At 41.7% G+C, this 14,981-nt stretch overlaps 1 protein-coding gene across 1 annotated transcript in view; it reads left to right on the top strand.

Annotated features, from left to right (window-relative positions):
• The first annotated feature begins 574 nt into the window (after positions 1-574).
• The window catches only part of TBXA2R (thromboxane A2 receptor), a 35,981-nt gene continuing 21,574 nt past the window's right edge, over positions 575-14,981 (top strand). Inside the window, exon 1 of the mRNA XM_007436851.4 lies at positions 575-673. The gene's annotated coding sequence lies outside the window, so the exon portion shown is untranslated. The remainder of the gene's footprint in view (positions 674-14,981) is intronic.

The raw sequence follows: 14,981 nt of genomic DNA, 5'->3' as shown, positions 1-14,981 counted from the left end.
CACACACAGAAGAATTACTAAAACAGTCCAGAGCAGAAATATTACCCATTTATCATGCACTTATAAAGAAAGAAAGATCCACTACAGCATGCATTATTTTATTAACATTTCCTGAAAACTGTGTTAATTTTTCCCCTATCATTAAACATGTTGTGGGGTTGGGGAAGAGGCATAGATACCTGCTGCAACACAGAACCACGTATTAGATCAGTGTTTTTCAACCTTGGTAACTTTGCTGGCTGGGGAATTCTGGGAGTTGAAGCCCATACACCTTAAAGTTGCCGAGGTTGAAAGACACTGTACTAGATGAATAACCCAGGAATACAGCAGTGGCATGCAATAGATCAGTGTTTTGCAACCTCAGCAACTTTAAGATGTGTGGACTTTAACGCATGTGTTCTCCCTTAGCATCCTGGGATGACCTTCCCAAGGCCACCTTCAATTAAAAAAAGAATTAAGTTCCTTTTCCCCCTAAGTTCCACAGACCCCTTCTCTTCCGAGTGATGAGACAACTACAGATGTAGCCAGCTTCTTGACTGGACTCTGGAGGCCCCTCCCTTTGCCCACCCTCCCTTCCGTCTGTTCTCTCCTTTGTACAAATGCAGGCGCTTTCGGCAGAAGCTGGCTTCCTCCTCAGCGAGAGACACCAACTTCTCAGCTCCCAGGTCGGAAGGTAGGTAACCGGTCCCCTGGATCTTGTCTGCTTCTCTTGCCAAGCTGCTTTTCTGATCAGTTCTGGAACCAAGGGGCAGCAGAAATCAGCAGTGCGATGGAAAGGAGCAAGATGAAAATATTGGCTAAGGCATGAAAGTGATAAACCACAAGAAGAAAAAGTGAGAAGAGAGGGAGGGAGGAAGGGAAGAAAGAGGGAAAACAGTAATGTCTATTTCTTCACTTTGCTTCGCTTCGCTTCGCTTTTCCCTTTCCTTTTTCTTTTTTCACTATCTCAATCATAATTTACAAAACAGATATATCAGTAAATACTCCTGCAAATCTGAAAGCAAAGTAAAATGGGAAGAGATGACGCTAGTAAATAGGAACACCAAGTGAGAAAATTGGCAGATAATTCTGGTTTACCTAAAGTCACCCAAAGTACTCTGAAATGCCAAAATGTAACCTTTTGCTGAGTCAATTTCTTCACTGAAAAATCCTCCCTCAATGTATTAATCACTGAATTTGAGGAACTTCATTAGCATGCTATTTTTGTTAGTTTGAATTGGTATTGAGTCTTCAGAATATGGCTATTCTTTCTCTCTTTCTCTTTCAAAGAGATTTGACAAAAATAAGAGCCTTCCTTCAGATTACATCTGCTCCCCCCAACACGCACTCAACCTAATTTCAGAGTGGGACCTCAATGGGAAGGCAAATTGCCTTTCCATGTGGATACCAGATGCTTTCCCTGTTCTTATATATAAGCAGGACAAGCAATGAAACAGAATAGCTGCTTTGCAAGTTCTCAAGAAGTTCTCAGTCTTGCTCTGACATTCAGAATGAAAGGATTCTGTCTTTTCACAATGCATGTCGATAGCTGATGGAACTCCATGCCACTATATGTGATGGTAGGCTTCAGAAGAGATGAGATGCCTTCACAGAGAAGGAAGAGGGTTGTTAAGGGCTTGATCGGGCTGTTAGGAACTTCCATTTGCAGAAGCAATACTTGAGTCCAAGTAGCAGTTACAGGAAACCCAAAGAGATGTATTCAACCAGTTCATCTATAGCTTGGAAGAGATGAACTGATGTTAGAACAGAATGGTTTGGACCATGTGCTTTAGATTTCTGAGGATTATGGATAAGCCTGTGAATCATTGTGGAAATAAAATAGCCAGTATCTCTTTTAAATAATTGTTATTTGGGCTTCTAGTCTGCAAGACGGCTTTCTGTTTATTGTGAAACAGAATTTTTCTATTTATCTCCCTGGCGTTCCTGTACTTCATAAATTGCTGACATATTTTTGTGCATGAAAGTTCTCCGTTGGCCTTCCATAAGGCCCTGAAGATGTAGTTTTGTGCTTGGGTCTGGGGCCCTGGATGTGAGAAGGAGCCCGTCTCCTGGTTATGTTGATTGCTGTTTGTTGTTTATGGGTTTTTACGTTTTTAAATGTTTTTATTATTTTAATGTTGGAAGTGTGGCCCAAAGTCATTTGAGATGTGTGGCTATCTAAATAGCCCAGGACTCCCCTCTCCAAAGTCAGGTTAGCTCCATCCCTGTCATAATTCTGGAAGTCCCTCAAGACCTGGTTATATCAGCAGGCCTGGGGCTCTCAGGGAACTGGAGACGTTCTTAGATGGCTCCATTGTGGTTGATCTTGTACTCCCTCCATGCGGTTCGTATATTTTAATTTTTTATAGTGTTTTTTCCATTTTTAATACTGACTTTTATATTTTATAATTATTTTTTTAATATATTGGTTGTTTTTATTGATTGTTGTAAGCGCCCAGAGTTGCTTCTTGTGAGATGGGCGGCCATATACATGTGATTAAATAAATAAATAAATAAATAAAATCTATGAGATGAAAATAAATAAATAAAAAGTAGAACTCTACACCCGTCCTCCAGTGTGAACAGGATTTGACCGTCTGCAAATGTTCTTGGCTTCTTTTAAGCTAAAAGTATTGAGATCCATCACTAGGTTATAAAGCAGCAGAGACATTCAGCCCTCTCGGAAACAAATGTGTATCTTCCTTGGTTTGTCTATTGCCCCACTACATATTTCTTTTGCGTGCGAGGAAAAGACAGATGAACAAAGACAAGAAAATGTAGAAAAGGGAGTTCAAGATGAAAGTGCCTCTGATTGTCCAAAAAAAAAGGCATAAGGTTTTGATTGCAATGCCATGACTGAGCGGCTTTATATCTCTTCAGCTACGGTGTGGTGATACTATGAAGATGCTATAAGTCATGATTATGGAAATAATTGAAGCGCTGGGTTAATTTTTCCTACCACTAAGTAACTATAGACTATATGGGAACATTCTTTTTTACAGATGAGATCCACATTGGCTAAATTAATATGGGCTATTTTAAAATCTAAATCAGGAAGGGATATTTCTGAGTATGTAAAAATTTTACTTGCAGAGGAAAATCCTGAGATGACAATGGCAACAGCCAGATTTTTAACTATGGCTATAAAAACAAGGTTTTTAGTAACAGATCAATGAGTTGGGCTTTTAAGTGTATCATGTAATATTTATTAAATATTTTATCTGTTACATTGTTTTATCTAAGTCTAGATTATATTTGTAACTTGCTTTCAGGCCTTTGGGCTGTAAATAAATAAATAAAAATAGAGGTTCACGGAGGGCAAAGCAGGAAAATCATGGCATCATTGAAGTTAGATGGGATTTTCAGCTACAGTAACTACACTAACTGAATTAATTAAATTAAGCATTGCCACAGTGCTTCAATGGAAGCATTATCAAGTAATCAAAGAATTATCTTAAGAAATTGGAAAAGTGATATCATTCCAGATGTCAAGGAATGGTTGTCGGAAATGTGTGATTTATCTGTTTTGGAAAAGGCAGTATTCTCTACTAATCAAAGAACGCAGCAATATTTGTTACTATGGCAATAATGTCTCGTACTGTTCATATTATAGTAGTGAATTCATTGGTAAACCAGTGACTATTGACAAGTATAAAATAGGAGGTAGATTTTTTCCCTTTTTTTCCTTCTCTTCTTACTTTGTATTTTTAGTTTGTACTTTTAATTTTGTTTCAAATTTTCTTTTTTCTTTAACATTAATGATTGTTTTGTAAAGAAAAAAATAAAGGTTATTTAAAAAGCAAGTAATCCAACAGAAATAAGCCATAATAACAATAGGTGAAAAATTAATCCCCAAGGGTACTTTATGTTCATATTCCAGAACGATATTCAAGAAGGGACCAATATACAGTGGTACCTCTAGTTACGAACGCCCCTCCTTACGAATTTTTCGAGATACGACCAGCTCCGGCCCCAAAAATTTACCTCGACATGCGAACTCCGCCTTGAGATACGAACCGGATCCGCGGCCATTTTCCCTGCTGCCACACGGTCGCGGCTTCCTGTGGGCGAGATCGCGGTAGCAAGGAGACGTTCGGTGAGGCTTGTGGTGTGTTTTGTGGCGTTTGGAAGGTTTTTGTGGCGTTTGGAAGGTTTTTGAGGTTTAAAAATAAAATGCATATATTTCAGAACTGTTTAGCCGTATTTACATTGAACCTTATGGGGAAATTTGCCTCGGGGTGCAACCAAATTCGGACAGCGGAACGGATTAACCATATTTACATTGAACCTTATGGGAAACTTTACCTCGACTTGAGACCAACTCGAGTTGCAACCAGAGTCACGGAACGGATTAAGTTCGTAACTAGAGGTACCACTGTAATTTGTTCTTACTCTTTTGTCTGGTCCTAGATATCATAGACTCTTTCACGAGAAGCAGCAATATAATGGTTTAAAATAAATGAAAGATGACCCAGAAGCACCTAGTAACATAAGTAATAACATGAATTTGTTATTACCTATTTTAATAGCTGCCCCTGGGCCATCTTTCAGCTACTATGCCTACCTGCCCCAGATAACTTGCCTCTCCAGAATTAAAAGAACAGTAAGTAAGACATTTGTGCATAAATGTTTTCCAGCCATCCACGAGGCCCACGTTATGGATTCATTTATTTCATTTGTATCCCGCTGCAATCTGAAAGTTCTTGGCAACTCGCACAACATAAGGAAAATATTGAAACGTCTGTGGTACATTTAAAACTCTAAATCGGAAAATTAGAAAATCCATAGCATAACCAAGTAATATCAGTGCAATTAAATGCGAATATGAATGATGGCATAATACGGACCGGAAAGAAACACAATGGAAGCAAAACGTTATTTTAGAAACAGAATGCAGGCGTACCGAATAAATACAAATTAAGAGCCGATATGATAATTTACTTTTCTTTTTCCTTGGTGAGACGGTTCCTATTTACCTTTAGTTTTTAGGTTGTTCTTTAGTTTGTAAGCCACCAAGACTGGATTGGAGTCAGGCGGCATCAAATCAAATGAATAAATAAATTAAGTTCATTGGAACTTCCTTCAAAATAGTTCAGTGTTTAACACACCCCTGAAACAAGGAGAGGGACAGTTGGATCTTCACTGAGAGACTGGTGCAAAATATTTTGCCTTCTTCTGGAAATTAAGTCTGTAGACCAGTGTTTCTCAAGCTTGGCAGCTTTCAGATGGGTGGATTTCAACTCCCAGAATTCCCCAGCCAGCCATGCTGGCTGGGGAATTCTGGGAGTTGAAGTCCACCCATCTGAAAGCTGCCAAGCTTGAGAAACCCTGCTGTAGACTAATGTCTACTGACTTGAGAGTAAGCCCCGTGGAACAGAAATGAGCTTTCTTCTAAGTAAACACACAAAAGACTGGACTACAAGTGCGCAAAATTAGGATGCTGTGATTTTGCATAATCGGGGCCAAAGGTTGCAAGACTTAACGGGATTCATTCATCCTGCATGACTTCCGGATTTGAGTCAAATCCAGGTCAGCTCTCCATTTATTTTGATTCCGTAAGCCTGCGTCCCCTTGCTAAAATAACGTTTTGTTCCTGTCTTTTTTCTTTTTTTCTCTCTCTCTTCTGCTCTGAGGGATGCTTCAAAACTTTGAACATTGTTTTGAAGTTTAATGTGCAAGCTGTCTGGGGCAGATGGGGGTGGTGGCTGACAGATGACCCAACAGCAACTTTTAAAATAAGTAATAACACGAATTTATTTCATTTATTTTAAGCCCTTATATTGCTGCTTCCCATGAGAGAGTCCATGATGTCTAAGATAAAAAAGAGTAAGGGCAAATGCTAAATGGATAAACAAGATACAAAATGTAAACACATGTGCTTGCTGAACACACACACACACACACACACACACACACTCAGATAAAGAATACTTTGGGCCGAAAACACTTAAGTACAATTTAAGAGATGCCAAATTTACGATGTCTTTACTTCAGAACCTGTTTTTTGTATCGCTTCGGCTTGAGAACGTATCACTCTATTGGTAATGCGCTTTTGAGCATGCACAGAGTGCTTCCAGTACTTGGATAAATAACTCAGCAGTCAAATGACACCATATGAAGAATTCACTGGTTCCCCTCTGGTTCCGCCGGCTTAAAGAACTATAGACATGGGGCTTTTAGATAGGGTGTGTGAACTTCCGTTCTTGTTCTCCATGATCAAGTCTACGAATTTTTCTCTGAATGCCTGTCTCAGTGAATTTAGGGTGCTTATTCCCAAGTAAATATGCCTTGGGTTACAATCCTACAATAACTTTCTGGGAGGAAACCCTTCTAAATTCAGTGGGCCTTATTTTGGTTGAAAGATGAATAAGAGGTGCTGTAAAAGTGCTGAAGAGCTCCATGATACCATTCGAGACAGCTTTTCCCAACATGAGGCCAAGAGCTGTGTTGGACTACAACTCCTATCATAGCCGACGGTGGCTGGGGATGACGGCCATTGCCGTCCAACACACCCTTTTCCCTTTCTGCCTTCTAGCAACTTCAGATTTGTTTCCTTTTACCACCAAAGCAGATTTCCCCATTGTTTTTCCCCCTCGCCTGCCAAAAGACAAATCTCGCCCTCTGCCTGCACAGCTTTTGAGTCTCCAAATATTTGGGAATGCCTTTAGTCTGGATGTAAACATTTCATTTCTATTAAAATAAACTGGTGACCCCTCAGTCCCGAACAAAATTTAAAATTTTAGCCAGACCTGATTTTGGGGACATCTACAGTTTGGGGGCTGAGGATCGTGTTGTGAAAGGGGGAGAGAGGGAGGGGGGCCGCCAGGAATCAGGAGCAATAGATTCCCAGGACTGGGAGGATGATAAGATGATCCAGATTCAGCTGTGGTTTACTGTTTGCGGAATATATTTGAAGGACATCATGAACTCAGAATATTGAATCCATCAGTTTTGTTTTCAAAACATGTCAGACCAAGACAAATATAAAAGAGGAAAGAAATTCTGTTAATGCAGACAAATTGCTCTTAGAAAAATGGAGGGGGGGACGCTACTGCTGCTTTCAAATGTTTGGAGAACTTACTCTCTGGATCATGTCTGGCTCCAAATTATTCTTTCAGGCCACCCCAATGCATTACTTCTTTGGGTTGGGCATGGTCTGCGCACTCTGAAGCAAACAATCATAGAGTCATAATGTTAGTGGGATTTTTTGGGGGTGGGGTCATCTAGCCCCGGGTTCCTCAACCTTGGCCACTTTAAGACGGGTGGACTTCAACTCCTGGGGTTCAGCTGGCTGGGGAATTCTGGGAGTTGAAGTCCACCCGTCTTAAAGTGGCCAAGTTTGAGGAACCCTGATCTAGCCCAACTCTTGATCAGCAAACAAATCCTGCAATTATAGCAAGGATATGCAACCTCCCAGGGCCATGTGGCTTTTGGGCCCTTCTTAAGGGCCTCCAGGGTCCCCCAAGAGCCTGCTGTCAAACGTTGTCTGAGAAATCATGATTTTTAGCAAAGCAGTGTCTAATGGCTCCATCTATCAGGGCTGTCCACAGGGAGTGGTCAAGAAGTCAAGATGGCAGCCACGACGTGTGATAAAAGTTCTGCCCGTTTCTTATGTGTGACTGTTTTAGCCCCCATCGTGACTTCTTTTACCACAACCCGCAATGGCCCTGCTTGTCAGACTCCTCGCAATCGATCACTTGTGCTGCTAGTTTGCTTGCTTCGTTTCTGCCATGACAGCGAAGGAAAGGGAGGGAAGGTTAGAAGGTGAACTGTTGGGCGCAGATAGACTATTATCTGGCTCTCAGGAATGCCCAAGGTCATACCAACGTAAGAACCGGAGAGAATCTTCAACATGCGCAAGAGAGATTCAAAGACAGAAGCGGGGGTGAAACGGGAGTGAGGTAAAACTAAGTTCTGGCACGCACGGGGCTCAGTTCCAGCTATTTGCTTTGAGAGCTGTGCACTACTTTCCAATAAATGAACTTTCCTTTGAACCTGCCTTGGTTTCAATGAGAGTTGCTTTCATTGGGCACTGAGTACCATGGTTCTTACACTATCTATTGTCCTTCCTTCCTTCCTTCCTTCCTTCCTTCCCTCCCTCCCTCCCCCCTTCCTTCTTTCCACCCACCCACCCATCTACTAATCTATCTATCCACCCCCCCACTTCCCATACATCTTTTTCTCTATCTGTCCGTCCATCCATCCATCCATCCATCCATCCATCCATCCATCCATCCACATATTTATTTATCTATCTCTATCCATCCATCTGCCTATGTATCTGTTTATCCATCCATCATCAAATCTTAGAGTTGGATGGAGTTACTTAGCCCATGGAGGCCAACGTCTGCTCAGTGAGAGAAAGAAATAACTGTATTGCAGTCATTAACCAGTACAAGGGAATCGGTGTTCAAATAACCAAAACTAAATTGACAACATCAGAGTAAGTAGGAAAGGTACTTACAAACAAAGAATTTTGGCTAAAAGACAATATTAAATCAAAAAATGCTAAGATTCTTGCTCAGGCTACATGTGTGCAACAAAAGAGAAAAGAGATTAAAATTAGCACTCTGGGTTGTATAAACTTTAAAATAGCAAAATTTATTTTTTATTTTTATTTTTTTGTCCCCCCTTTCTTATTTTTATAAATAACTCAAGGCGGTGAGCATACCTAATACTCCTTCCTCCTCCTATTTTCCCCGCAACAACATCCCTGTGAGGTGAGTTGGGCTGAGAGAGAGAGGGACTGGCCCAAAGTCACCCAGACAGCTTTCATGCCTAAGTCAAGACTAGAACTCACAACCTCCTGGTTTCTAGCCTGGTGCCTTCACCACTGGACCAAACTGGCTATAATAAAATACAAAAAAAAAGGTAGATAAAACAATAAAATTATCCAAAAGGGATTTGAGGATTATAAACTTATCCTACAGACCTCTGTCAAACCTGAGAAGAATATAGTATAATAACGGACATGGCATGTACACACCAAGGCATAAGAAAGGAAGCTTATTTATTTATTTATTTATTTATATGTCAAATTTATATCACCGCCCAACTCCCCCACAAGGAGGAACTCTTAACTCTTTAACTCTTAAAGTTAAAAAGAGGCCAATGGTTAATGCTGAGCCCGGACATACTCAGGCAGGTTCAGTTGCTCTTAATTGTTCTTCGCCTGATTTTGCATGACGCCACACAAAACCTGGCAATCTTGTGTGTTATTTCAGGGTTGATGTTGGAAAATAGAAATTGCTTATACTGTGGATTGGCGAATCCTGTTTTGCTAGTCAGGAGCTCAGTGAGAGAATCCAGATCAAAGCATCCCAAAATGATGGCTGTTTAAGCCTCTGCTTAATTAATTAATCAGGTAAAAACAAGTGCCCATCTTAATGTTCTTTTTGTTTTAACCTCCCAACTCTTGCCCCAGCATCCCAGAGCCTTTCAGCCCCACCCCTTCCAAAGATCACAGTCCTACTGCCAGATTCCCAAAATCAAAGTCACCCACCAAATTAGTGGCTGTTTATATTGAAGGAAGGAAGGAAGGAAGGAAGGAAGGAAGGAAGGAAGGAAGGAAGGAAGGAAGGAAGGAAGGAAGGAAGGAAGGAAGGAAGGAAGGAAGGAAATGAATATAGTATGAAAGAAGATTTATATGGCCAAAACTGGCAGGGTATATAACGCTCTGCCACCATTATTTAACCTTTTCCCCATTAAAACCATTAATATCCATTCCTCTTGCTTATCCCCAGCTAATGCAAATGGAAGATGACAAAATGACATTCCCTGGAGAGGATGTGATCAAATCTTATCAGTTTTCTTCTGTGCCTTTGTCTGCCTTGGTAGAAAAGATAGCAATCCTTTTTTCTTTTTACATTCAAACACCTTTTGAAATGCTGAGACTACAATTCCCCAGAATTTACTCCAGAAACTTTTGGATTGGTTGCACTCAGAACACCTGGTTGGAGTAAGCTGATACAGAAAATAATACAGAATACAGAATACTTTAATGGCCAAGTATAAAATATATGTACAAGGAATTTGTCTTTGGTGATGAACAGCAAGAACAACAGTGGGTTTGGATAATGAAAGCCTGATCTTGGGAAGACAAAATGTAATTAGCAATTATTAGACTAGCCAACAGCCAACTTAGTGTTTCTCAGTCTCAGCAACTTTAAGATGCGTGGACTTTAACTCCCAGCAAGCTGGCTGGGGGAATTCTGGGAGTTCAAGTCCACGCATCTTAAAGTTGCTGAGGTTGAGAAACACTGCAATGAAGGGGATATTATTCAGCTTAGTGAATGTGGTTGGGGAGCATAGCTAATCATCTCTTCTCTTAAGAATATGGTTGCTGATGTCAGATTGCAGTGCCTAACACAATGGGGAACAGAGAGCAATTGCTACCTTCCCTGCCCCCTTCTGAAATACTTAATAGAAGCAGAGTTGAAAGGAGTCATTGAGGTCATCATGTCCAACCCGCTACTCCAGTGTTGTCCAAACTTGGCCACTTTAAGATGAGTGGACTTCAACTCCCAGAATTCCCCAGCCAGCATGGCTGGCTGGGGAATTCTGGGAGTTGAAGTCCACTCATCTTAAAGTGGCCAAGTTTGGACAACACTGCTTTAATTAAATCCTTGAATAAGAGCAGTGGTTGCCCAAAAGTGTTGTCATGGGGCAGGGTGGGAAATAAAATACAAAAAAGCGTCTTCCTAGAGGAGAAAAATTTGCATCTGCTTCTGAAGGCAAAGAGATCTTAACTATGTATTTCCTGAATAATTTGGGTTGGGTGTGAACTGTTGAGGGAGCGGAATGGGGGGGAAGCAGATTTTTTAATCCTACATTTTTCATTTGCTTCTTCCATCGTTCCTGACTGCAGCCAATCCATTAAGGAGAGAAAGATGGGGCAAAAGACACCACAGCTGCTCCGTTTCTGTCGTCTTGCATTGCTGGAGGCCTTCAAGGTCTTCTCTTTGCACATTCCAGATCTTCCTGACAATTAGCTACTCTCGTAGAAACGTCATCCAATTTTCTAAACGCTGCAATCGCCCAAAGAGTTGGTAAAGCAGTACGGCAGAAATTGGGATCCCGGGACTGTGTGTGACTTCTCAAAGCCTTGAATTCAGCCTCAGAGGCCTCTGGAAGGAAGGATGAAATGATCATGCTGTGTGTGTTAAAAGAGCAAAGCGTTAAAACCCTGAGTGGAAAGTAACCACATGACATAAAATTAAATATAGTTAATATTTAATTTTAGCTAAATACGGTATGAACATAGGAAACATAAACAGGTTTCGTTTTTACTATGAGCCCATCTGCTGCTTTTTAAAGTGAGTACATTGAGAGCAAAAGCCAAGAGCCGCCCCTCACATCAGAAAAGGTTGTGCATCCGGGTATCAAAAACCTTGTTCCCCCTGGATTTGCTGTTTTGCCACCAACCTCAAATATTTGCATGAGGTCTGGCACAAACAGCTACTTTCCCCACTCAACATGGGTGTCTACGGCAGTTTTTCTCAACCCTGGCCACTTTAAGATGGGTGGATTTCAACGCCCAGAATTCCCCAGCCATTGAAGTCCACCCATCTTAAAGTGGCCAAGGTTGAGAAACACTGGGGTGTGGGGGGTGTGGGTGTGCGTGTGAAAATCTGCAAGATGGCTAGTATAGCATTGCAAGTGAAGCCCAGGGGTAGAAAAGGGGCCAGGTTTTGATTGTGACACCATGATCACCACCTTGCAGATTTTCACACACTCACATCCCTGCAGACACTGCGTCAAATCAGGGTGAGGAGGAGGGCTGGGCATACTTTAAAAAGGATTCAGAAGGATTGCTTTGGACCTCACACAAATACAGCCCCTATCTACCATGCATTGAAGCTCACGTTTTTCACAAGAATCCTCATGTTGATTTATACACGCCAGGATATTTAATCTAGAGACAAACTTGCAAGATAGCGTTCTGTTGCCTACCTCCCACCAATTCCGAGGTAAGATATTTGTATACTCTTAAGATGCTAATCTTTGGGTAGTCCCCCTTTTCTTCAGGGTTGCGCAGAAGCTTGCAAGAAATCCAGCTGCTTTAATGAATTGCAAAGAGCCCCCAAAGTCCCTCGTTCCTTCTGAATCATTTCCCAAGTGCACACAGCCCTAGTGCAGAGTGCTGAAAACCACCCTGGGTTATTTGATGCACATTGCAGAAAATTGCACAGAAACCTCTCCTTCTCTCTGGCAGTAAGAACAAAGTAAAGGACAATTTGTTCTCCTCTGTGACACCCCAGATCAGCTTATGTGATCCACTTGCTGAGCTAGTAAAAGGACCAACCCTACATTTTCTTGATGTCTTGACCACACACATACATGCAGAGGGTCTCAGTTGAGAGTCTCCAGGTTGCAGTGCTGAATTTAGCTGACCTTATGAAAGATGGTTTATTTTTCAGAAAACCATTCATGTAACTCAATGTACTTTGCCTTGTCTCACACTCACACCATGCACTCTCCCCTTCCATACAATTCCATCCTTGCTGACGGTTGCTGACCATGTCACAAAACCCTTACAACGAACTTGGACTGGTGACCAAGACAATTGAAATGATGTCATTTCCAAAAGCTGAAGGACATAAGATGTAGAAAACTCTGAGCCCAAAAGCTTCCTCCCCTGGAAATGAATTCCTGCTCTTTTGCTTCTATGACTTCCAGACTTTCAAAAGTTTACACAATCTGAAAACTTAAGTAGGAGTTGCAACACGGACTGAGCAGAGTGCTTGATTAGATTAAGAGGTAGAAAGTCATCTGTTTTACAACTTGCCCTTGGATAATCAAGTCACGGTGAACTGAAATACATGTACATAAAGATCTGGAGGATGACATATGCTATCTTTTAACCACATCTGTTTTGATGTGTTCAAAAGCATAAGTGGAAGAGATCAAATGGGTGTGTATGCAAAAATGGCAAATTAAACCAAATATTAAATTAGAGTTGGTTTGATTGGGTCCAATTTTAATTCCCCCAATGAACAAGTCAGCTTTTAAATCCCCAAATTAATAAGTAAGTAAATAAAATAATATTTCATTAATTCAATTTTCTTCCCTCACCCATTTTAAAACATCGTTGCATGTGGTCCTGCCCCTTTGTCAGTGCTGCTGCTATGGGCAGTTGAAAGGCTGGGGCTGCTTTTAGCCCAACACGCTCTGCATCAAACCAATTAATAAGTAAACTTGGGTTTACAAAGCACAGCGCCTCACCCAGCATTCTAAGCCCAAGCCAAGCGAAAAAACTTAGTATGCTACAGGAAAGGGCTTCATGACACTTTTGAGGGAAGCTGTGTGCTTTTGAAAGCTGCTTGGTGACGCACGCCAGCCCTGGCAGAGCATCTGAGTGGGTACAGAAACCTCTTCCAGCAACTGAAAGTCCTAAAGGCGGTCTTCGAAGCGACAGAAATGGTGTCTGAGAGGCAAACCACGCACGCACTGCACAGGTCTCAGATGTGAATGTGGTCAGTGGTGGTGGTGGGAAGTGGTTAAAGAAGGCTGAAGAAGGGGTAATACAAAGGAAGGTACAGCCAGGGTAAACAGGGAGGACCATCCAAGTCTCTCTTTGATTATTATGGGCTGACAAGGGCAGCAGTGCCATTTTCCCCACCCCCCACCCCCAATTTCTTCCTCAAATGATTTCTCTCCAAGATTCATTATCATTTCTGTGGCTCGGGCAGAACCTTCTTCAGCCTCTCAACATTCTTTCCTGATGAACCACCGTAGTCATTACCCACTATATGGTAATAAACAGCAACCGTACTGAAATTGTTTCTATTATTCAAACATATTCTTTGATTTATTGTGTGTGTCACTTAGAGGATCAAGTGGGAAGGAGATACATAAACGTTAATGAAGAAGAAAATAATTGTGTTCCAAGAATCCAGGGAGATGAGAAAATGTTTGGCGTAGGGCATGATCGATGGAAGGCAGGGTGAGGAAGCAGGGACCCCACAGGTTACTCCCAGCCCCAAGTCCTTTTCTTGCACCCTGTGAACCACTACTGGAACTAATTGTATGCTGGTCTTTGACCGTAATAAAGATTTGATGGATAGTGTGATTTTTCATCCTGTTGTAGCAGGACATCCATGGAAACTATAGGGTGAAGTCAGTCGCCAGGAGTCAAAGCTGACTCGAAGACGCATACTGCCCTACAGTATGATCAGGAAAGTTTTAAAAAGAAACAACTGCCCCAAAAACCAAAGAAAAAATTGTGCTATTACTCCATCTGTTGTGGTCCTCAGCTTCCCCCCAATATTAAGGGCCCTCACCACCAAAAATATGCCCAACCTTGATGGGGTTTGTGGTCCCAAAAAGTGGTGACAGGTATGAGCTCTGGGGGAAGGTCATGCAAATGAATAGAATAGGACACCTTGCACCAATGGCAATGGTTGCGATAGCTAAGGCGAACCTCCAAGTTCAAAGGCACTCTACCTATGAGTATCAGTCCCTGAAGGAAAGGAAGTCAGCAGACTTTTGCTGCCTTTGAACTTACTTACTGGCGTCTCAGAAGCAACATGCATGGCTACTGTGAGGCTTAGTTGATTCCATGGCCCAATCCATCAGAGCTGTTTTTATGGGAGACATTTCTGTCAACTCCTGTTAAATCCCAGCCATTTAAGGTTCTCCAGCAATCTGTCCCCATTTATGAGTTGCTGAATGGCAAGCAACAGGAGAAATCAAATAAATTATTGTTGGGGAAGGGGAGAGATTTTAAGCTTTTGTCAGTAGCTGCATGACAAGGTCATTGCTGAGTTTTGTTCCTAGCCCAGGCTGGTCTGTTTGCAATGGAAAACAACACATTCCTTACATTCAGCAAATACAGAAAGGCTCTCAGGGCTGAGGGTGGGTTGTTGTTGGGGGGGGGTCTCTTTCCATCTAACTGTTCCTATGGTGGGTGGGATACAGGACTGGATGGGAAAGGGCAAAGCAGATGTTCTCCAAAGAGTTGAATGTCCTTGCTTGATTTATTAACCAGTCCTGGCTTGTTT

The sequence above is a fragment of the Python bivittatus genome, unplaced genomic scaffold (assembly GCF_059951505.1).
Source record: "Python bivittatus isolate LINGU-HERP-01145 unplaced genomic scaffold, Pbiv_v1 ctg000580_np1212, whole genome shotgun sequence".
Lineage (NCBI taxonomy): Eukaryota > Metazoa > Chordata > Lepidosauria > Squamata > Pythonidae > Python > Python bivittatus.
Note: the sequence above shows the minus strand (reverse complement) of the source record. Positions and strands in the feature narration are given on the sequence as shown.